General features: G+C 35.7%; 1 long non-coding RNA gene across 1 annotated transcript in view; it reads left to right on the forward strand.

Annotated features, from left to right (window-relative positions):
- LOC123380909 overlaps positions 1–25,257 on the forward strand; it is a 62,669-nt gene that overhangs the window by 25,339 nt on the left and 12,073 nt on the right. The window contains exon 3 of the long non-coding RNA XR_006587306.1: positions 16,874–16,986. This is a non-coding gene — a long non-coding RNA (uncharacterized LOC123380909). The remainder of the gene's footprint in view (positions 1–16,873; positions 16,987–25,257) is intronic.

Consider the following 25,257-nt stretch of genomic DNA (forward strand, 5'->3'; position numbering starts at 1 on the left):
AAATGGCACATTTAATGACAACCATCTGTGCCAATTAACCCACAAGTGACACAGGAGGGGAACCATCTTGAAGGGGGTTAAAAGAAATCAAGCTTTCAAGGAAAGTGACATTTCCTCAACTTATCCTCACTTTCTATTCTCATTTAGATTGATTTTTATGGAGATATAAGACGTGGGCTGACGTTGGAAGAAAATGCCAACCGCTGAGTGTGCTGGTTGTTGATAGACACTAATACATTGTATTGAAGAATATTTTTCCTTCCGAGAGAATCTTAATTTATTTTCCCTGGCTATTTTTGAAACACTCAAGCTCCTCCCGTTCATGCATTTTTTTTTTACCTTATCAGTTTAACCATTAGAAGAAATTTTAATGGTCCAAATTACAAAAAATTCCAGAACTTGTTAGCTTTGGGGAGGGCAACAGTGAGTTAAGCTCAGATTAGACCCTCAGAACCTGGTCTCTCTCCATCTACCTCCTGATTCAAATCTCATATAAATTATAGTCTCAGGATCCACCATCAGCAGCAGCCCTATTTCTGTGTCTTTTCAGGATGAATCCAGTGGCATGGGGATTTTTTTCTTCTAGTCCCTTAAGATCCTCAAAGGCAACAAGTGTCACTTAGTCACGTTTCAACACCTTGAAATCTAGCACAAAACCCTACACTCAGTAAATGCATAGAATTAGACTTTTCAAGTAAACATGTGGTTAAATGTAGGTACTATATTTCAATAGGAAAAAAAAAAGTTGAGTTCCAGAGGAAGAAACTATGCCTGTATCTTCAATTGTGAACTGTTGAGTAGCAGAGTATAGGACACATTATTGTTTCTCTGCAAGACAGGGTCATCCAAGTTCTATTAACAATGGATGTGTTGAAATGTGACCGCTAATGAAATGTGGGGAGAGGTATGCTAAGTGGTGCTCTGGAGAAATAGGTTATTTTTTTCTTTTTCTTTTTATCTTTTACAAAGACCCATGGGAAGAGACACTTCTGTTCTTTGTTATAACATTGCCTATCATCACATGCCAGTTGGAATTGCAGCTTGCATCACATGGCCACAGAAAGGGCCAACACATTGAAGCTGGCAAAGCCAAAAGTTAAAAGGAACCTGGGCCATGATGCTAACATTAAGATGTGTATTTAATGACTCAGGAATTGCCTGCCTCTGCAGTTCTTCTTATTATGCAAGACAATAAATGCATTCATCATTTAAGCCATTTATTACAGTATTTCTGTCCCTCACATTCAAAAGCATCTGCATGTGTATCTACAAGGTCAGGGCTTCTGCCAAGAGGTCAATTCAATTATGGAGAAATACTTTGTCTGGAATATAGCAATTTTTTTTCTGGCCTAAGCTGGTGGAGAATATTGTCCTCTAGTCCAGCATTGCATATATTCAAAGCTTGCACACAGTACACTGGTCTCTTTTGATGCCTTTGCAGCAAGAGTAAGATTAGCATAGCTTTTGGCCTTAAGGAGCTTTCAGTCTCCCCAAACTCTTGAGGACGGGTTTGCAAGGCTGATAAAGTATGACCTAGCAGGTTACTCTGTTTCTTATCTCAGAACTGCCAGGTACATGGTAAGCACATCCTCAATATACAGGTTGATTAACTGATCAGGTGATCTGAGCAATGTGTATCCAGGAAATGCAGGTCTCCAGGACCAGAAGAAGGAACAGGGAAATCAAGGACAGAATAAAAATGTGACTCAACTTCCTTTATTTTATGAAAACACTATTCTCGTTTTTGCTTTGAGTTACTGGAAGGCCTGGTCTCAGGAAATGAAAGTGATTTGCTCTTAGATTTCTGAGTTTTTGAATGAATGAATGAGGAGCATAACTTTGATTCGAAAGCAGAAGGTATTCCATGCATTTCCTTCCAAATTAACATCCTAACATGGTGATTAATTTTTATGTACACTGGATTTTTCTTTAATATGAATTAAATAAAAAATAACATGAAATTGATCACCTTAACCATTTTTAAGTTTATAGTTCAGTGGTGTTAAGTATATTTCTACTGTTGTATAACAGATGTCTAAAATGTTTTACCTGGTGAAGCTGAAACTCTATCCCCATGGAACATCTCCCTGTTGCCCCCTCCCCTGCTCTTGACAATCAGCATTCTACTTTGTGTTTTTATGAGTCTGACGACTTCAGATGCCTCATATGAGTGGACCCTTAGTGTGTTTTTCATTTTGTGACTGGCTTATTTCACTTAGTATAACGCCCTCAAGTAGTATCTATGTTGTGGAAAGAGACAAAATTTTATTCTAGACCGAATAATATGCTATTGTATGGATATGCCACATTGTATTTATCCATACATTCATCCATGGACATTTGGGGTGCTTCCACCTCTTGGCGGCCATTGTGAATAATGCGAAAGTGAATATGTGTGCAGATGTCTCTTCGGGAGTCTGCTTTGAATTTGCTTGGAAAGAGACACAGAAGTGTGATTGCTGGGTCACATAGTAATTCAATTTTTAATTTTTTGAGAAACTTTCATATTGCATTACATTTGGCTGTACCACTTTGCATTAGCATTAGCAATGCATACAGATTCTGATTCCTCCACACCCTCCCCAACATGTCATTTTCTGAATTTCTTTTTCAGGAGTAGAATTTAGTGATTGCATATAACACCCAGTGCCCATCCCAACAAGTGTCCTTCTTAATTCCCATCACCCATTTAGCCCACCTCCCACCTATCTCCCCTCCTGGAACCCTCAGTTCTCTGTATTTAAGAGTCTTTTATGGTTTGTCTCTCTCTATATATATTTATTTTGTTTTTCCTTCCCTTTCCCTGTGTTTATCTGTTTTGTTTCTTAAATTCCATATATGAGTGGAGTCATATGATATTTGTCTTTCTCTGACTGATTTATTTTGCTTAGCATAATATACTCTAGTTTCACCCATGTTGCAAATGGCAAGATTTCATTCTTTTTAATCACCAAGTAGTATTCCATTGTGTGTGTGTGTGTGTGTGTCACACACACACACACACACACACACACACACACACACACACCACATCTTTGTTATCCATTCATCAGTCAATGGGCATTTGGGCTCTTTACATACTTTGGCTAATGCCAATAGTGCTGCTATAAACATTGGGGTGCATGTGCCCCTTCAAATCAGCATTTTTGTATCCTTTGGATAAATACCTACTAGTGCAATTGCTGGGTCATAGGGTAGCTCTATTTTTTTTTTTTGAAAGAGAGAAAGAGAGTGAGTGAGAGAGAGAGAGAGAGAAAAAGCACAAACAGGAAGGGCAGAGAGAAGGAGAGACAGAATCCCAAGCAGTATCCATGTCATTGCCATTAGCACAGAGCCTTATACATGGCTCAAACTCATGAACCATGAGATCATGACCTGAGCTGAGATCAAGAATCAAAACCTTAACCAACTGAGCCACCCAGGTACCCCAGTATTTTAAATTTTCTGAAGAAACTCCATTCTATTCTCCAGAGTGGCTGTACCTGTTTGCATTCCCAACAACAGTGCAAAAGGATTCCCCTTTCTCTGCATCCTTGGCAACATCTGTTGTTTCCTGAGTTGTTAATTTTAGTCATTCTGAGAGGTGTAATATGGTATCTCTTTCCTTTTTAAAGTTTTTATTTATTTGGGATGGGGGGCAGGAGGGGCAAAGAGAGATGGGGACAGAGGAAACAAAGCAGGCTCTGTGCTGATAGCAGAGAGCCTGATGCAGGGATCAAACTCACAAACCATGTGAACTTGGCCTGAGCTGATGTCGGACACTTTAACCAACTGAGCCACCTATGTGCCCCGCAAGGTGGTATCTTACTGTAGTTTTGATTTGTATTTCCCTGATGATGAGTGATGTTGAGCATTTTTTCATGTGTCGATTGGCCATCTGGATATCTTCTTTGGGAAAGTGTCTGTTCATGTCTTCTGCCCATTTCTTCATTGCATTGTTTGTTTTTTGGATGTTGAGTTTGATAATTTCTTTATAGATTTTGGATACTAGCCCTTTATCTGACATGTCCTTTGCAAATATCTTCTCCCATTCTGTCAGTTACCTTTTAGTTTTGTTGATTGTTTCCTTTGCTGCTTAGAAGTTTTTATCTTGATGGGGTCCCAATAGTTCATTTTTGCTTTTGTTTCCCTTGTGTCTTGAAGATGTGTCAAGTAGAAAGTTTCTGTGGCCAAGGTCAAAGTTGTTGCCTATTTTCTCCTTTAGGATTTTGATGGTTTCAGGTCTCACATTTATGTCTTTCATCCATTTTGAGTTTATTTTTATGAATGGTGTAAGAAAGTGATCCAGGTTCATTCCTCCTCATGTCACTGTCTCAAAATAGATTATACATAAGACCTAAAAGTATTAAACTGTTAGGAAAAAACATAAGGGAAAAGCTTAATTACATTGGATTTGGTTTAATTTATTGCATATGACACCATGAGCACAGATAAAAATAGCAAAAGTGGGCAAATGAAACTATATTAAACTCAAACACCAATCAATCAGTATAGTGAAAAAGCAACCCACAGAATTGGAAAAAATATTTACTAATCACATATATGGCAAGGAATTAATAGCTGGGATATATGAAGTGCTCCTAAAACTCACCAAAAACTCAATTTTCCAAAAACAAATAAAACAAAAGTTCATGTCAGTGTTGAAAAAAACTGGACAGCAACATGGATTTTTGTTTTTGTTTTTTATGGTAGGCATTCTAATGTCCAGATGGTTAGGAGGTGATATCTTCTAGTAGTTTTTACTTGTATTTATCTAGTGATTAGTGACTTTGCACATTTTTTCATATGCTTGTTGGCTCTTTACATATCTTCTTTGGAGAAATATCCAACTCCTTTGCCCATTTAAAATTTGTTGTTGTTGTTATTGTTGAGTTTTAGGAGCTCTTTATGTATTCTGGATCTTAATCCCTTATCATATATGTGATCAGCAAATATTTTCGCCCGTTCTGTGGTTTGCTCTTTCACTGTGTTGATTGATTCTAGAAGTGTTTGAGATGGATATAGTCCCATCTGCCCATTTGTTTTCTTTTTTTGTCTGTGCTCGTGGTGTCATATCCAAGAAATCATAACCAAATACAATGATACTAAGCTTTTCCCTTGCATTTCTTCTAGCAGTTTAATCATTTTAGGTCTTATGTATAATCCATTTTGAGTTAATTTTGCATATGGTATAAGATAAGGATCCTACCTGATTCGTTTGCGTGAGAATATCCAGTTTTCCTAGCACCATTTGTGGAATACACTGTCCTATTCCTGTTGTGTGGTCTTGGGACCATGAACAAATTTTTAAGTCTTGAAGTATATAAAGAACTGGGGATAGACATATTTTTGGATAAATATAATGCTTTATTTTGTGTTCAGACACAGGTTCAGCTCCTTAGATCTACTGTGTTACTTAAACAGGACACAGAAACAGATACGCCAGTGTTTAGGCCTTGAATTCTCTTTTTTGTGTACTTTTTCATGGGCTATAAATGAAACTTCTTATTAGAATTAATTTTGACCTCTAATAGAGACAGGTCAATTAGATTAAGCTTATTTAACTTCTGTAGTTGCTGTATTTCCATGTGTTTCCTAGAAACACAATACCACTCTGAAGTTAAGGTTTTCTACAGCTCTTGTGCAACCCAATAAGACATTTTAAAAGGCATGTATTAGATGTGCACTTTGGTATGCTTTATTGACAGAATATGAGACAAATTAATTTATTCCATATTTTTTGAAATTCTTTTTTGTCTTTAGTGGCTAGTTAGATAACAGATTAATGAGATATTTTTATTCTTACAGAGTAGATGGTTTAGTAGAAATAACAAATGCATTTAATTATAATACATAATAGAAACTAAATAGCAAGAGTGGCATATAGCTGAAACATATATTTAGAACTGAGAAAGTTCATATCCAGCTGAGGGCACCAGGAAAGGCTTCCTGAAGGATTTGATTTAGCAGGTATTTGAAGGTATGGAGTTGGAATTATCTAATGTATCTGATATTTATTATTACTTCTCCTCCATCAGGTATTATTCTAAGTGTTTGATAATTATTTAACTTTCATAATTATCTTATGTTTTACATTTATTATTCCCTTTTGCAAATGGATAGATCAAGGAACAGAGTGGTTAGGTCACTTTCCCAAGGGCACACAGCTAGCAAGTAACAGAACTAAAATATGAAACGCTGTAGTCTGACAATGCAACAAGGCATTCCAGGTCATATTAAAGCATAAGTAGAAAAGCAAGCTCAGAAAGAGATGAGGAGTGGAAGGGAGATGGCAGGGGACTCCATCTGCAATATACAATCCACTAAGGGGTTGTCAAGAAAGGATATTAGACATGAAGTTGAGGGCAGAATGACAGAGGACTGTAAAAGCCAAGAACTTTGCTTTATTCTGAGAGCAATGAAGAGTCATGAAAGATATTTTCAATAGGGAGTAGTATGTTCAGGGCTATGTTTTATAAAGATTAAACTAACAGGCATAGAATGCTGTGAATGCACAGGGTATTGCCTATAGGTCTAATTATGCTCATATTGCTGAGAGAAAAACTGAGTTTCAGAGATACTAAGGTAAATTACTTCCTATGGTTGTCCAAATAGAATAAAACAGCTAACATTCAAAATTCAGTTTCTGTGTCTCCAAAACATCCCTGCCTTTTCCCCTTCCTTCCTTCCTCCCTTCCTTCCTTCCTTTCACTTTCTCTCTTTCTTTTCTTTTCTCTCCTCGCCTCTTCTTTTTTCCCTTTTATTCTTTTTTCCCCTTGTTTTCTTTTCTTTTCTTTTTTCTTTTCTTTTCTTTTCTTTTCTTTTCTTTTCTTTTCTTTTCTTTTCTTCTCTTCTCTTCTCTTCTCTTTTTTTTCTTTTCTTTTCTTTTCTTTTCTTTTCTTTTCTTTTCTTTTCTTTTCTTTTCTTTTCTTCAAGGAGGAGAGACTTTCAAGCAGAAATGTCAGCTGGGCAACTTCAGTACTACACAGAAGACATAGTAAAAGCCTGAAATAGGAAAGAAAAGGATAGTTTCCAAGGACTTGGAGTGTGCACAATCATCTTATTTCTACTGTTGATTAGGACTGGGGAGCTTGTAAAAAGAGATATCAAAGAGAATTCTGCAAGTTTAAATAGATAGGTAGATTTTAGAACCATTAAAAATTGGAATAAGGGGTAAGGAATGCATGTGACAGGGAAGAGAAACCTTCCAGATTTCAGACAACATCCAGGTAGATAAGCAGTACAGGCATGTTGGAAAAAACTGAGAATGAATATGGGGATTTGGAGGCCAACATTCTTAGAGAAGTAATACCTACTCCTACTCTCTTGAGCTTAATTGAAGGATTCTACTAACAAAGTAAACAAAGCCCAATTTTTAAATATGAAATTTCATCATGGCCAGGTGTATTTCAAAGAGTTCATTGTTTGTTTTATACTTTAAAAATTTCTGAGGCTTATTTAAGCAAAATAGTAACTTCATGATATAGAAACCTGGAAAACACCTTAACCAAGCAATCAGTATCTAATCACCAATAACAGAAACATGTCAATTTTTTGACTCCTTGGTGTAATGCGTTGAGAAAGGCACAACACTCCCATGTCATCCTTCCTGATAAAGCATATCCTCAATCTAATCATGAGAAAATATGGACAAACCCAATTTGAGGGATTTTCTACACTATACTTTTCCAGTACTTTTCAAAAGGGTCAAGGACATTGCATACAAATAAAAAGCAAAGAAATACTAAAGATTGTAAGAGACTAAGGAGACAAGACAAATAAAGTTAATGTGGTATCCTAGATTGGGTTCTGGAAGAGAAAAAAGGACATTGGTGGAAAAACTTGTGCAATCTGAATAAAATCTAATATTTAGTTAATAGCATTGTATCAATATTTATTTCTTAATTTTGATAATTGTACCATGGTTATATAAATATTAACATCAGAGGAAGCTGAGGGAATGGTACTCAGAAACTCTGGTAGAGTTTGCAAATGTTTTGTTGAGTTTATTCCAAAACACAAAAGTTAAAAAACAATAGACTCTTACAAATTCTGCTTGACTTTGTTGAGATATTTTGCCCTTTGGAACACATCTGTCATGCTGCCAAGAGGGCAATTAACTGCACAGAAAGGACACGAGCAGTTTTTCCAGCCACAGCTCCTGCTGAGGTCTGGAGATAGGTAGTGTCAGACATGTCTTCAGATGATTCCAGTTCCAGCAGTCAAACCATTTCATCTGATGCCAATGAGCAAAGATGAGCTAAACCCACCAGCCCCAACCAAATCACAGAATTGTCAGCAATTTATGTATCATTATTTTAAGTTACCACGTTTTGGGGTAGTTTGTTTATAGCAATAAATAATTGGAATAGACATACAAGAAGTTCTTAGGGGTAGTTATATTCAGGTGATTTCTATTATATTTTTTTAAAACATTTTCTTTTATAGTCAATATGAAGTATTTATGAGTATTTATGTAATTAAATTAATGGAGCATTGCAAGAAAAAGCATTTACAAATGCATTCACATTTTCTCTGCAAAGTGTTTTAAATAATTTGCCTGGTTATGACATGCATGGGGCTGGAGGTTTAAGAGGAAAAGATTGATTTCAGCAATGGAGAAAGGTTAAAATTTAAAAAAAAAAAAACGGAAAAAATGAAAAAAAAATTCTCGTTTTCCCTGAGCTGACATATGCTATCTTACTGTGGAATACTTAAAAATATTAGGGGGAAATATGTGATATAGTAAATTCATTCCAGTGACTGTTGGTTATTTTGGCACTCATCATTAAACCAGATTAGCAAAAAGGTTACATCTTATGATTTAATACACAGGAAATACATCTATATATATTTATTTACTTATTTATTTTCTTCTCACCTTTGAAATCATAATCATAGTAATAAATTAGATTATTGTTCTGTTATTACACAGAAGCCTGTAAGTCAGCCACATAGATAAAACTTAATAGTATCAGGTAAAGAGAAAACAATATTAATGAGACAGGGAGTTCATATGCTCATTAGATTTGCTTGTATTGGAAAGAGTAATAGTATGTTAGATATTGACAAAAAATTACATTAAGGGCCAATCAATACCACTGTGGCATTTTTATTAGTAGAATAATTAGTATTAATAATACTGACTTCATCTTAAATATCCTAAATACTGAAGAAAATAGTGGCATCAATGGAGGAAAGCAGATGAATCATTTAATTTATTTCTCAATTACAGCTGATACATTTGTTACAGAAATTTTCATGTAATTTATTTTTTATGGTCCATTTTACAGCTGTGTTTATTATTGTAATAAATAAATACATTATATTCTCTTATTAGGGCAGCAAAAGAAATTTCTTACAGCAAACACTCATGTACTCACATGTCACAAATACCCTAAATGGAACACCAGTAAGGGAGAACCCAACTGAAGAATAAGGCCTGTATGTGATTGAAGCCAAAAACAGCAAATGCAATCATAAAAAAGAATAAGATTATTCATTTTAGGTAGGGATTGTTAATACTTGAGAAGGTTTATGTCTCACAGAATCCTTCTAAGAATACAGACAAACCTGGGGTTCCTGGGTGGCTCAGTCAGTTAACTGGCTGACTTTGGCTCAGGTCAAGTTCTAACAGTTTGTGAGTTCGAGCCCTGTATCAGGCTCTGTGCTGACAGATCAGAACCTAGAGCCTACTTCAGATTCTGTGTCTCCCTCTCTTTCTGCCCCTCCCCAGCTCATGCTCTGTCTCTCCCTTAAAAATAAAAAATATTAAAAAAAAACACTAAAAAAAAAAAAGAATACAGACAAACCTATAAATTTGGGTGTACATTTCCCAACAACAAATGGGTGTTTCAAACTACGATCCAGGATATAGATAGATCAGTCATTGCCTCCGTTTTAGATTCTTCCTGCAACTAACAGTGTCCAAGAGGCTGAGGGGAAATAATCCACACAAGCTTGATATTATTATTATTATATTAATTATATTATATTTATGATATGATATGATATGATATGATATGATATGATAGTATTCATTTATTATGTTAGGGAAGTGGATGTTTATCGCAAATAAACAGCTAGATTGTTTTATTTTCTCAGAAACTCCCTGTTAAGAGTAGTGTGGGATAGGCACTGGCTGAATTAATAAAGTAGCACATACATATTGAACACCTGTAATTTTCTAGTACTGTGTTAGGGACTCATCTGATCCACTTGTGTCCCATATTGACAGGTATTTACCAAGATAGTAGCACAGTTTGGAAAACATATTTCTTGGTTATTTGACTATATTGTTAAAACATTTAACTATGTGGGTATTCAACTCATTTATTTCTTGACTTTTGTAGCCTTGATTAGCTTTCTGCTTATATCTCCTTTTATTTATGATTTTTGTCCTTGAAAGGTCCTTGGTAAACTGAATTGTAGCAATTATTAAGGACTTGAACTTAGAGTCAGACAGAAATACAGACTAAAATCTTAGCTCTCCCCCAGGTTACATGTATCACATTACAGAACCCAAATTTTTTGTACCTTAATTTCCTCATCCAAAATATGAGCACAATAATTGTATCTATCTCATAGGATAGTAAGGTTACATGATAGAGCTATTGCAAAACACATTGCAATGTTCTTGGCAAATAGTGTTATAGTATTATATATTTATATTACGTGTGATTGTAGTATATTTTGATAAGGATGCTGAAATAGGAATATGCAGGTTTCTACTATGGGAGCCCAATGTGCAGCCCTGCCTTTGTAAAAGGTGGTTCTGGGGGAACACTTGATGAACAGGAAAAGTTGTGTCAATGTTTTGAATATAATTTATTGTCAAATTGGCCAGCATTCAACATGTGCAGTGTGCTCTTGGTTTTGGGAGTAGAGTCCCATGGTTCATCGCTTACAAACAACACCCACTGCTCATCCCAACAAGTGCCCTCCTCAATGCCCATCACCCATTTTCTCATTTTCCCTTCTTGAATCAATTTCTTTTTGAGAGAGAAAGAGACAACATGAGTGAGGAGGGGTCAGAGAGAGAGGGGGACTGAGGAGCTGAAGCAGGCTCTAAGCTGTCAGCACAAAGCCTGATGCAGGGCTCAAACTCATGAACCACAAGATCATGACCTGATCTGAAGTTGGATGCTCAATCAACTAATACCATCTCTCAAAGCACTTTGGTTTTAGACATTTTTTGTGAATATGCACATTTCTCTATGAATTTATAGTTTATTCACTAGTATTAATAATTCATTACAGAACACTATAAATAATATTTGAAAGACCATTTAATAAATAAACAGATATTAAGACAAAATACCCAAGAATCTTTTTTAAAGGAGGAGGAATAAGAAGAGAAGGAAGAGAAAATCAGGATAATGCTAAAGGGTGGGGAAAAATATTCTATTTGTTAATCAAAGCTTAGGAAAGATAGTCTCACATTGTAAAGAGGTAAACTACAAGCTTCCTGAGAACCAAAACAAAAAAGCTAAATACAGTGTTTTTTAATAAAACTTAACGTCTAGTAAAAAGAAATTGAGCTCCATTTACTCAGAAATATGTGCTTTTTTACTGTTAAGAATGTTGGTCATCCAAACATACAAGATTGATAGGTCTCAAGTTCACTTATTAAAATTTCAGATGTCCTACATATCATTCTTCTCTAAGAACTATTTTAAAAGAAGTAACACTTAATATAGACACACAGAGCTAAAACTACTAAAGCAGACCTTTTAAAGAATGTTTTAGGTTCAAGAGGTTAGTTCTGATCAAGACAGATATAGATGTCGACCTTGTAGTGTTTATATTATATCAAGGAAGATATTGAAATGATTAAAAATTTAAGTGACCCATTTAATGTAGAATTTGTATATACGTGTATAATAGGCAAATGTAGTTTTCTATGAGACAATGATTTTCCAACTAAGATCGGAGAATTTAAAAGAATGTATTAGGTGTTGAGGAATGGAGAGGGGAAGTAAAGAGATGGGACTCTACTTCTAGAAAATAGTGTGTACAAATTCATGTGGCAACAAAAAGCATGGTGGCTAGTAGAAAAAGAAAGTGCATGTGTGTGAAGTATAGAAATTGATGGGTGTGGAAATGATACTGCAGATAGGAGTGGGGAATGCTGGAGCAGGAAATGAAATCATATGTGCAACAGGCAGTGAATGCTTAGTATTATTATTTTTACCATGGGCTTAAATATATAGCATATATTCATAAAAGTCTGATAGATAGCAATTCATCTTCCTTCCATAAAAGTAAGTTGGCTTAAAGAAGGACAAAAGCAAGTAATTTGTAGCTTATGGGAATCACAGAGCCTTCTCAGTGAGACTTTCTGTGGTTCTAAACAATTCTTTCTCAGTGTCTTATCAATTGTTAAAGACTATCAGGTGCCAGCACAAACTGGGCCTTACCATCCAGCTCTGTGAAGAAAAAAAGCTGGACCAGTCAGCTGTGTCTTAATTCAAAAGATGAGCTATTTTTCTTATACCATGCACATACATAAATTCAAAGTGGATTAAAGACCTAAATGTGAAACTACAAAAATCCTAGAATAGAACATAGAAGAGAACTTCTTAATATTGGTTGCAGCAACTTCTTACTAGGTATGCCTCCTGAGGCAAAGGAAACAAAAGCAAAAATAAAATATTGGGACCTCATTAAGATAAAAAGCTTCTAAACAGAGAAAGAAACAATTAACAAAACTAAAGGCAAATTATTGAATGGGAGGAGATATTTGCAAATGATGCATCTGATAAGAGGTTAGTATCCAAAATATATAAAGAACATATACAATTCAACACCCAAAAATGCATCATCTAAATAAAATGGTCAGAAGACAGGAATAGTCGTTTTTCCAAAGAAGATATACAGATGGCCAGCAGACACATGAAAACATGCTCAACATCATTCATCATCAGGGAAATACAAATCAAAACTACAATGAGATATCACCTCACAACCATGAGAATGGCTAAAGTCAACAAAAGAAACAACATGTTGGTGAGGCTGTGGAGAAAGGGGAACCCTCCTACACTAGTGGTGGGAATGCAAACTTGTGTAGCCACTGTGGAAAACAGTACGGAGATTCCTCAAAAAGTTAAAAATAGAACTACCCTGTGATCCAGCAATTACACTGCTGGTTTTTACCCAAAAAATACAAAACTACTAACTGAAAGGAATACCTGCACCCCAGTGTTTGTAGCAGCATTATCTACAACAGCCAAACTATGGAAACAGCCCAAATGTCCATCAACTGATGAATTGTTAAAGAAGAGGTGTCATATATATATATATATATATATATATATATATATATATATATAATATGAATATTATTCAGCCCTTGAAAAAGAATGAAATCTTGCCATTTACAATGACATGGATGGAACTAGAGAGAATTATGTTATGAAATAAGTAAAAAAGACAAATACCACATGATTTCACCAATACATGGTATTTAAGAAACAAACAAACAAACCCAAAATTAGCATAGGGAGGAAAAAAAGAGAGAGAGGCAAACCAAGAAACAGACTCTTCACTATAGAGAACAAACCAAGAAACAGACTCTTCACTATATAGAACAATGTGATGGTTACCTGTAGGGAGATGAGTTAAATAGCAGATAGGGATTAGGAGTGCACTTGTTATAAGGACTGGGTGTTGTACGGAAGTGTTGAATCACTCTACTGTATATCTGAAAATAATATTACACTGTATGTTAACTAACTGAAATTTAAATAAAAACTTAAGAAAAATATTAAAAAACAAATCAAAAAAATAAAATGATCTTTTTCCAAATAGCTATATGCAACATCCTTAGCTCTTTGAGAAAAAAAAAAAAACAAATCCAATTTCATTGGATTTGAGCCAAGAAGATAAATACATAAAATTGTGATTATTTATCAGAATTATTTTCAAACAGATTTTTTAACTGTTTATTTATTTTTTAGAGTTTTGTTTGACAAATTTTCTTCTGGACATTGCTGTCTCATTAAAGTACACGTTCATCTATTGTATATGGGTCTCTGGGTGGGTGATTGCCAAGGGCAATGGCTATTCAGTAAAGCACATTACTGGGACTAAAAGTAAAATCTGATGATTTCTGAACTGTGTTAAGTGTACAGCTTGTATGTTGTCTACAGAAATGACTGGGATATTATGTCAGTGAAAAAGAGATGAAAAGACTTTTTTTAAGTCTGTAATTGGAAAACAGTAAATTGGAAAGATCCAGAAGGATGTTGTTGATGAATCAGTGGCTGGGAAAGAACAATTAGGGGAAGCCATCATTTTCATCAAAACCAGCTACAAAAACTTTACTCAGCTCCTGCTTAGCATGCTTACCTCTCATCTCTATTTGATCAGGTTTGGTTGTAAAAAAATCTCACTTTAATGCTGACAGCCCTGTGAAGGCAATGCTGGCTTATAGGTACATGCAAATATCTGGCTATATTATTCAGTAAATCCATCATTAAACAGAACGAGTAGAGGTACAACTGAGAGAAAAGGGGAGAACAGAATCACAAAATTGAACCCTGGGAAATCAACATAATCAAGAGTCAGAAACTGCCTTGAAGTGAAAGGGTGGGTTGAGGAAAGCTCTTCATTGTTGATGTACAGGGCTGGGAGCCTGTGGCTACTCAAGAATGCTTCCCAGTCCCTATTTCAGCAGTTGCCACCTCTTGTGATTTCCTCATTCTCACCTAAGCCATTCTCTAAGCACATTTCAAGTTGCATAATGACATTTGTCAACTATGATGTTATGAAGAGGGAACTACTGTTACTTTGCACCCATAGCTGTCTTTTGTGTCCCATCATTGAATATAAACTGAACCAGCAGATATTTTTTGACACTGTATATTGGATGCACTGCAAATTCATGTTGTGCTGCAGTTCCTAGAGCCTCATAAATGTATGATTAGTTTTCACTCCATACGTTCAAATCTTAACTGTCCTTCTGGTTGCATATCCTCTATGTACACTCCCTAGTGCCCTACCTCACAATTGCTGTTCCAATATTGTTTGTTAGAAAACAAACTAATAGCACCATTCTTTGGACACACAGTGTCTTATATTATTGTCATGTGGAAATTACTGCATTTTTCTGGGTGAATATGGACTATAAACCCCAATTAAATCCCACATAAGCCTTAGGAATTTCATAAAATCAAAAGGTCATGCCTTAAAAACAACTTAAGATTTTAGACTTTCACAGCTTCAATTTCATTTTGTGTTTTTAAAAATAATCGTGTGTGGTAGAATGTCTTTGTGATTCTACATGGAAGGTGAAGAGTCTGGGGCCAATGTACAACGTGCAATAACTCAGAAATTCTGAGTCTAAACTTTTACTCTCTTCTGTAACATATTTTATACTTCTATTTTCATTTCTGTGTCAAGAGGAAAGATTGACTCATAAAGATGCCCACTGAATGCGTGTGATTGAATTGCAAAATATGTATATACATTCAACTCCATAGTTAACTAATAAGTTCTACTTGATGGGGATAAAAGATGAAACAAACCATCCCTGTTTCTTATGCCATTATCATGTTTGCAGTCTGATGGAATCATGCAAATAAACTTTAATATTAAACTTTAAGAGTCATTAATGGCCATAAAGAATGATGTGTGAGTTACAGATAAGAGTAGCAATTATCCCACCATTCCAGGTGAATTAGGCAAGGCTTTACCAAGGACTTTGCAATTTCCTGGGATTTGAAGGATTAGTAGGAACTTAGCAGGTGAAGAAAGATAGCTGAACATTTGTTGTAAAGAGAACAGTATGTAGAAAATACAGAGTAGTGAACAATTCACTAAGGGTTGTGAGATGGATGAGAGCCTTACTGTGCCTTTAGCTGAGTGGCCTTGTGGGGAAGCACTTTATTAGAGGAGACTGGAGAGTTAGATAGGAACCAGAGGAATTAAATTATGCCTCAACTCTAGACCCTATGGTGGGTGCTTTACAGATTTTTTTTAAAATTAAACTAATGCCCCGGAGCCACAATATGTGGTATATCTCACATCATGAGGTGGCACACAAGACCAGTTTCTGTGGCTTAGATTTCACAGGAAGTTTCAATATTGTCTTAAGATATTTTGCCCACATTTATAGATTCTTTGTTATCTCAATGAAAATTTCAGCAAACTTAAATAATAGAAACTTACAAGCTAATTATAAAATTTCTATGGAAATAGGAAGAGTCTAAACTAGCCCAAATCTGTACAAGAAGAAAAATTCAGTTGGGCAAATTGGGGAAGAAAGCAGAGAAGACATGAGACAAATAGGGAAGAGTTATAAGAGGTTGAGAAAAAATATGAAATGGGAAATGAACTTGACCCTTTCTAGAAGTAGGAAAACAAAAAGAAAATAAAACAAAAATATCAGTTTGGCTAGTATGATAAACGTCTACAGAGTGTTGAATGCATAGGCTGGGTTGTGAGGTAAGAAAGAGCTGTAGGAAGGGATGGGGCTTGAACCTTGATGCCCATGTTGGAAATTCCCCTTATATCTGGGGAGTGGCGTCACATGCTTAATTCTCCACTCATGAGCTACAAATATAACATTTCCTTTTCTTTGAGGCAGCAGAGAGTTGAAAGCTCAAAAGTGGCCTGTGGTCCCAATGATTTTTTTCAGCCAACATATAACTTTCACACATGTCAATGAAAAACACAAAGAAGTCTCTTGCAAAAGCAGAGTGTACGATAGATTAATTCATAATCTGTCTGTAAAGAAAGGCAAGTTCTTATAAATCTCTGTACTTCCTATAGGAGAGGAAAGTGTACACCATTTCCCTTCAAATGCTCTTGGTCACTTCATTATTATTCTTGGCTAAAGAAAAATTATTCTGAGGGTTGTGGAAGCTGGTTTTCACAATATCCAATATTTCAGGTTCCACATAAAAATACCAGTGAGTCACCCGAATCTTGCTCTTTCTGAAAACCTGGAATGACAAATCCACAAAGGATTTTACATGTGTTCACCACAGCATCTCTTCTTTACAGGTAAGATTAAATAAGAATCTTGTTATCTGTATTTGGAGAACTTTCCTCCTGAAAAATCTTTGTAAAAAACTGATAAATTGGGGGGATGGGGATGAGAGTAGCACAATTGCTAAGGTAAACATGGAAATGACAGATTTTGCCTCCAAACTGTCTATCTATATGCCTTGTAAAGTCTTTGCAGTTGCAATTCCCATGTTCTTCACCTGATGGGAAGCTGAGTGCATTGTTAGCTGTTTCCCTGAATCAACTGTTTTGTAAATAGCAGGAACTCAGTGTAAGTATGGGCCATCTGAATTAATTGATTTGAGGTACTAGGATTTTTTCAAGTTCACATCATGAAGGATGAGTTGCTCCTTGCCAAAGATTGTCATTCCTCAAGTTTTAAGGTTAAATATCAAATATCATTTTATTTGAGTTTAGATCAGGGAGGGAATATAGGTTATGCTGGAGACGGCAACATTAAAATTATATTATCAATAACACTGAATTTTGGTTATATGCATGAACTATTGCTTTGAATTATATACCTCTGTTATTACATTTGGTCCTAAGACACAAGCAAATATTATCATTTGCTTTTATCGGTTAGGCAAATAAGACACAGAGATAAATTACTGAAGTGATGAAGCTAATAATGGCATAGAATTTGAGTTTAAGTCCTACTCCGAATCCCCATACTGCTTCCCAGTTCAAAGATCACAGCTCAGCATGTCTGCAAGTACTCTGTCACAGTATGAGACCCTCCACCCTGGAAGGATAAGTGAGGACTCGCTTTCATTCCTCTGGTTTTCGTTCCTGGTTACTGTGATATATTTATAACATTCACATCTTTTTCTTTTAAAGGCATGGGGATTAGGGAATGTGGAGTCAAACAAATCAGGGAGAGAGCCTTTTATAGATGTTACTTTGTGTAAATTATTTAACTTCTCCAAACAAGGTCCCTGCTGTATACAATGATAAAAATGTATTCATTCCCTAAGATGTATGCGCACTTCCTGCTTGAGTGAATACCTACAAAGAGCTTAGCGCAGAGCCCTGTAAAAGGTAGCCATGTAAATTCATTGTTATTTTCATTATCATCTTCAGTAACATTATTGTTATTAACAGAAGATTCTTGGGCTGCCTATCACAAATTGCATATGGAATCCTAAGGAGAATTAGCTGTAGATGTTCGTTAATTTAGAAAGTTTAATAGAGGCTTCCAATATTTGTTTAATATTCCCAATTAATAGGCCATCAAACCAAATTATGTGATGGCATTTCCTATACTTTCTAAATAAGAAGGGGGGTATTTGACATGACAAAGGACTTCTTTCTGATTGTATGTGTAAACTTACCAACCAGTAGAAATAATTATAGATTTAGTTGTGATTTTCCCTGAGCCACCCTGATTGAAAATTATCAAGTTACAATAGGAACATTCACAGGAAAACCAGTATGTACGGTGGCCATATCTGTTATACCTGCTGATGTGAAGGGACACACTCATATCATTACTCTAGAGAGTGTCATGTTCTACTTTCTCTCAAACCCAGAAACTCTAGGCTCTCTTCCACACTCACAGTACTTTGCATGTTTAGCACATGCTTTATTAGCAAACACCATTCACTTTATTATTTCTTTTAGATCAGTGGTTCCAAAGTGTATTCATTTTAGTGGCCTTCGGGTGGTTTTCAAGCATAACACCAAGTGGCCCCAATATCTCCCCCTACTCTGAGTCACAGCATAGTGGTTTAACTATGTAGTTCTTTAAAAGATAACTTTGGTCAGCAACTCTGGATTTAGTGAAGTTATTGCAGTTGTTTCTACATCACTGGGGAGCATTTTGAAGAGCCAGGGATTCTGGTGGTGTAATATAGGAATCAACAGCTCTCTGGTGTTATGAAGACATGGGTTCAAATTTTGGTTCAACAAATTTTAAGCTCTGTGACTTTGACCTTACTATATCTCAATATTTTTATGTGTAAAATTAGCATAATAATTTATATACTCTAGAAAGCCTACCACTGAAATGTTTGAATCAAAGAAGACATGTTTCCCCATTTTTCTTCCCAACTGTTATTGAAGTCTAAATAGATGAGACATCTGACATACTTAAGTTAAAAATACTTAAAATGTGCAAGAAAATGTCAGCTTAGATTGATCTGGATTTGGACCTCCTAGATAATGGAGAAGACAGATTGACACTATTGATAGCATATTGGTTCAAGCCTGGTAGCAGTGATATCCCCCATGCTGTAGAGCTGATGCTGGCCACATAAAGTCTACCACCCAGCACCATTCCCAACCATTCTGTCCCTTGGCAGCAATAGAACATTGAGAAAATCACACTGAGTGACCTCCCACTTCCTAACATAGGAGGCAAACAGGCTACAGTGTGTACAACACGTATATTTCACTGGTGGAAAGAAGGGGAAGGGACACTGATGACTATTAGCATTTATTAGATAAAACTAGAAGATTATTCTAGGATCCCCATGAAAGAGATAGGTGCTTAATGCTCCTAAATTCTTCAGGGTTAATTACTGTGGCAACATTTTCTCCGATATTTCCCTATCTATAAAATTTAACCATCTGATAACAATTTTTATTTTCTTATTCTCATTTATTAGACTCTTACATTTATTTGGGTTAATTTGAAAGTTCTCTGGGATTCTGGATATTTGTCTGATCTAGTACTATTGGACAAAGAAGAGGAACCTGAAACAACACTAGGTCTAATACAATCTGAACCTTACAGTGTTTGTGGGCTGAGGATCTGATGGTGTTGAAAGCTTCAGGCAGAGGCAAGGAAACTTCTCTGGGTTTATATACCCCAATTACATAAGGAAGGCCCTAATGGAGAAGGGACAGTCCTAGAATTAAAAATGGCTATAAAATAGTTAATTGAGTTTTTCTCTTTCTTATGAAAATCATCTTTAGACTATCCACTTTGGAGCTAGAACAAGGATATCCAAAAACCTTTCTACTCACCTTCTTTACTTCAATCTTTTGTCAGCTATCCTCTAATGGATTTATAGAATCACAAGGGTTAATACACACAGAATATGATATTTAACCTGAGGTATTTTCTCAGCCTCTTCTCTCTCTCTCTCTCTCTCTCTCTCTCTCTCTCTCTCCCTTCCTCCCTCCCTCCCTCCCTCCCTCCCTCCCTCCCTGTCTGTTTATCTGCCTTTCTCTCTCTCTTTCTCTCTCTCTCTCTCTTAATTTTGGCAGGTAGTGCTATTTCATAACCTCTCCTTTTTCAGCAGAGACCAACTCTCTTATAAAAGCTATAATTGTCCTATTGTTGCTTTCCCAGCCTCTTTTGAGGTTAGCACTATAAACATACAACCTGATACAAGACAGTGGGACCTGATAAGAAGACCACAGGGGGACTTCTGAAAAAGTTAGTGCAAAAATATATTATCCTTCCTGTATTTCAACTTATTTGTTTGATTACATGATGGATGGAGTAGTGAAGACCTTATAAGAGCAAAAGGGACCAAGCCTGGGCATAAGGCCGATTTGTCAAAGACACTAAATGGAAAAATGAAAGCATCTGGGGCTTGGATGATGTAACCAAGCTGCCATTTAACCAATCCTGGAACTGTCTACCCCTTGTTATATGAGAAGATTCATGCACTGATATTAAGTTACTTTATTTGCATATTTTTCTGTGTTTTTTAAATCTTTATTTTTGGGGAAGAGCACAAGTGGGGAGGGCAGAGAGAGGGGGACAGAAGATCCAAAATGGGCTCTGTGCTGAGAGGCTGACAGCAGCAAGTCCAATGTGGGGCTTGAACCCATGAACCATGAGACCATGGCCTGAGCTGAAGTCGGACACTCAACCAAATGAGCCACCCAGGTGCCTTGTATATATATTTTTAAATTAGAGATAAGCGGGTCTAGATAAAACACCAAAGTCCCATGTGTTCTTTGCACAGTGTTTTCACCCCCTTGTCTGACGTGCTTCATTTTAGTTCATGATAAAACTTCCTGTGCGATATTAGAGAGGCTCGAGACAAAGATGCAGACTTCTTAATCTGTGGGATAGGAAAGGATTATAAATGCAAAAATAAAAATTAAAAAAAAGCAGTCAAGAAGAAATACACTTCTTAAATTGTGAAACAAAAATCCAGGTTGTGGTTGATCTGTAATCGTGTAAAATAACAGTAATATGTAAATATGAATTGAGATGGACAAAAAAGTGAAGGCAAGAGTGACAGTCTTGAGCATTGTGAAAGGAGGGAGAGGAAATGCCAGTGGCCCAGAGTTAGGAAACAACAACAACAAAAAAGCATGTACCATGACTGTATGGCATTTCAGGACCAAAGCTAGCAACACTCATGCTCTTTGCACTCGACATTTCAATCAAACTTGCCACTGGCCCTATGATATTGGACTGTTGTCCAGATAGGACTCAGTAATTTAGGTGTGGCTGAGCTTTGGAAAACATAGCTTGTCCTCCAGGTGTCATAATCACCACACAAGGGTCTAGACAACGTCATGAGAGTGACATCAAACACTTGTATTTAAGTTGTGCACATAATTTTGGTGTGTGCACCTTTTTGCTCATATCTTGAAGAATACAATAACAGTACTCAAATTTCATGCTCTGGAATATGGTAGATCTTCTCTCTTTGAAAGAGTCCTAATCATAATGCTGACACTATGCTTTGATTCTTTAGTAAAACACCAATGATGACACAATATCTTCATTAAAATAATTTTATATACAGTCCCAGTTGCTATTGGGGAAATATAAATATGTATGCAAAAGTGTTATGTCAGTTATATTTTATTAATATTGGCAAACTATGGCTTCATGGAAGAACATATTTTTCCAGGATTTACTTTTCACCTCCAGGATTCTCATATATCCTTTCTATGATCCTTCTAGCACCCATGGCTCCTACTTAAGATACCATTTTTAGAACTATAAACAACTTTCAGTAATAAAATACACTTTTTTTCCTGAAAATGATTAATGAGAGCATTGGAATTTAATCATGGAGTTGTTTTCCATTTCACTAAATTCTATTAACTGCACTGTTATTTTCAGTGGCAACCCTTATTGCCTAATAACCTCCTTCAGCATATCAGATATAAGCTAAAATAAACCTCTTGTTCACAAGATTACTTCCCTCTTAATTTATGAAAACAGATTGATGTGCTTTAGACTTTAAGAATATCGATGTTTTAGGGACAGCTGGTGGCTCAGTAGGTTGAGCATTTGACTCTAGATTTTGGCTCAGGTCATGATCTCATATTTCTGAAATCAAGCCCTGCATCTGGCTTTATGCTGGGCATGGAGCCTCCTTGGGATTCTCTCTCTGTCCCTCCATCATGTGTGCATGTGCTCTCTCTCTCTCTCTCAAAATAAAAAATTAAAAAAAATAAAACTGGCATTGATGCTTAAAAAAAAGAATATCAATGTTTTAAAGGCACAGGGGTGAATTGTGCTTTCTGAAATAAGGCATGAAACTCATGTTCATATTTATTTGTATTATTTTTATTATAGAACTTAACTCTTTTTGAAATTGAAATATTTTTACTCTTTTATTAATAAGAATGGGAAATGAAATCTAGATGCTGAAAACATTCACTTGTTTTCATATTTCCTCCCAGAAAGAATATGAAATAATTATGGATTTAAATATATCATAGGAAAATTGGATATTAATGAAAGATATTGTATGTAGTCATCAATGATTGAATAATCAATGCTTTGGGTTGGTAAAGTAGCTTTTTTCTTTCCACAAAGCACTTGATTTAAGAAATTACTATTAGACATTTATTGGGGTTTAAGAAAATCCCTCTCTCTTTCCAAAGATCAGCAATAAAGCTGAGTTTAAAAAAATGTCACAATGAGAAGAAAAGCATCTTTTTATTCATGTTCTGTATGTGACATGTATCAAAAATAATCACAAAACTGGGGCGCCTAGGTGGTTCAGTCAGTTAAGTGTCCGACTTCAGCTCAGGTCATGATCTGGTGGTTTGTGAGTTTGGGCTCATGTCGGGCTCCATGCTGACAGCTCGGGACCTGGAACCAGCTTCTGATTCTGCGTCGCCCTCTCTCTTTCTGCCCCTCCACCGCTCAAGCTCTCTCTCTCTCAAAAATAAATAAACATTAAAAAAATAATAATCACAAAACTATAAATAGTCTTTATTACCCCATTTTATACTTGTAGAATTAAAGGTCAGAAAAGTTGAGTAACTTACTTACCATCAAACTGCTGTAGTAATGGAACCAGGATTAAAACACAAATCTTTTTCATACTCATGCTGCTCAATACATTCATTACGCACACATTCACACAGTACATGCACACACACATACACACATGCACACATACAGTTGCTCACACGTATGCATACCACCCACACACACTTGTGCACACACGTCATCATCACATATGTTCAGAAACACTATAAGAGGGATGTTTTAGCAGCATTCAAAGCAAAGATAAATGGGGCTAGAACATAGGAGATATGGATTTCTAGTAAGGATATTAGTGAGAATAAACCTCTAAATTTTAATATTCTTATCCACTCAAATCCTGGAATGTGTCATTTGACTCAGAGAGGACACTATTGACTCAGTTTGAGAGTTGTAAATTTTAAAGCAAAATATGGTGTTAGATAAATATTTAGTAACTGGATGGAGATGTATTCAGAAACAGACTATGTAAATCTAGTACAGAACACCCCAGAATATTGATCCATTATGTGATTAAATAATTGTCATTTAGTTAATAACTGTAACCAATATGTTATACCCATACTGTGTAGTATTATTGGTCATAATTAATAATGTTAAATAAATGTGAATAATATATTAAATACACTGTGCCAAAGAAATAATCTAAAACAGGGCACACATTTTAGTCTTAAGGGATTCATTAAGGTACCATCCATATGACTTGGGAATAGGAAAACTTTTCCTTTGGTCTGGAAAGGACATTTGTAAAAGTGAGTTGTGAAACTGAACATAATTATAGAATTAAATAGAACCTATAACTTGTCCTAACAGGCAGTAGGTGTTTAGTATACCATTGGTGAAAGCTTCAATGAATGACAAAGACAGTAAATTAGGCTACTGTTCTTTGGCCAATGAAATATTCACTAAGATTAAAAGTTCATTGTGCATGGGCAAAATATTTCCTGAGATTTCATTTTATTTTTATTTTTTTATTTTTTTTTATTTTTATTTGAGAGAGAGAGCACAAACAGGGAAAGGGAAGGGGGGGTACAGAGGATCTGAGGCAGGCTCCTCACTGACAGCAGCAAGCCAGAGGCTGCGCTTGAACCCACAAACAGCGAGATCATGCCCTGAGCGATTCAGACTCTGAACTGAAATCATGCCCTGAGCCAAAGTTGAACTCTCAACTTAGCCTCTCAGGCACCCCCTCCTGAGATTTTATTTTAAAAGGTATTTTCTAAGAATGTTTTATTTTGTAAGCACATGAATAAAATCAGCAAATCTTACATTTTAGTTATTAGTCAATACTAATCTTTAGCAAACTACTGTAATTATCTTAAGAGCATGTTCCACTTTTGATCGTTTTGAGCAAAAATAATCACACCTCAAGAGTCACTATTGCCTATTTCCTCATAGAGGATTTATTTGAGAATAGTGTAAGTTTTCCCTCTCCTTAACTTGCCCTTAGAATAGTATTTAAAAATAATATTGCAGAGAAAAAAAAAGATCTTTCTAGCTTATATCTCAGATGACTGAGATTTTTAAACACTTTAAAACATGCCATGTGGAAAAAAATCTTAAATTGAATTTTGCTAAGACAGTGTGGTTTCATTAACACTGATGAAAAATAAAGTAAAAGGGGAGTTTGCCTTAGAGAGATTCAGAATCAATCTTATTTTAATGGCAACTGCTCAGTGGCTTGTAGAAAATAAATTTATCTTATTTTGGAACAACAGTAAGTACATAATAGAAAATAAAGTTAAGCTCGACTCTAAAATAAGACAGCAATGCTGCCTGGCTGGCAAAATAACAGAAGTAAACATTCAGCTCAGATCTGTTGTATTGTTAATCTACTTCCTTTTTACAAAATTGTCAATATCTGTGGCAGAAGGTGGGGTGTCGTAGGCTGACTTCTGTAGTCAGCAGCCTGGTTGAAGAATGAAATGACCTCACCTCAGAATATGATTTGTTTGCTTATGTTGCTTGGAGTGGAAATAAGTCTTACTTCTCATTTAAGCTTTAATATTTTTATATGGAATATGTAAAAATGTTTTAGAAATTCAATATCTCTCCCTGTTTGTTTATAA

This window comes from Felis catus, chromosome D2, assembly GCF_018350175.1.
Source record: "Felis catus isolate Fca126 chromosome D2, F.catus_Fca126_mat1.0, whole genome shotgun sequence".
In the NCBI taxonomy this organism is placed as follows: Eukaryota; Metazoa; Chordata; class Mammalia; order Carnivora; family Felidae; genus Felis; species Felis catus.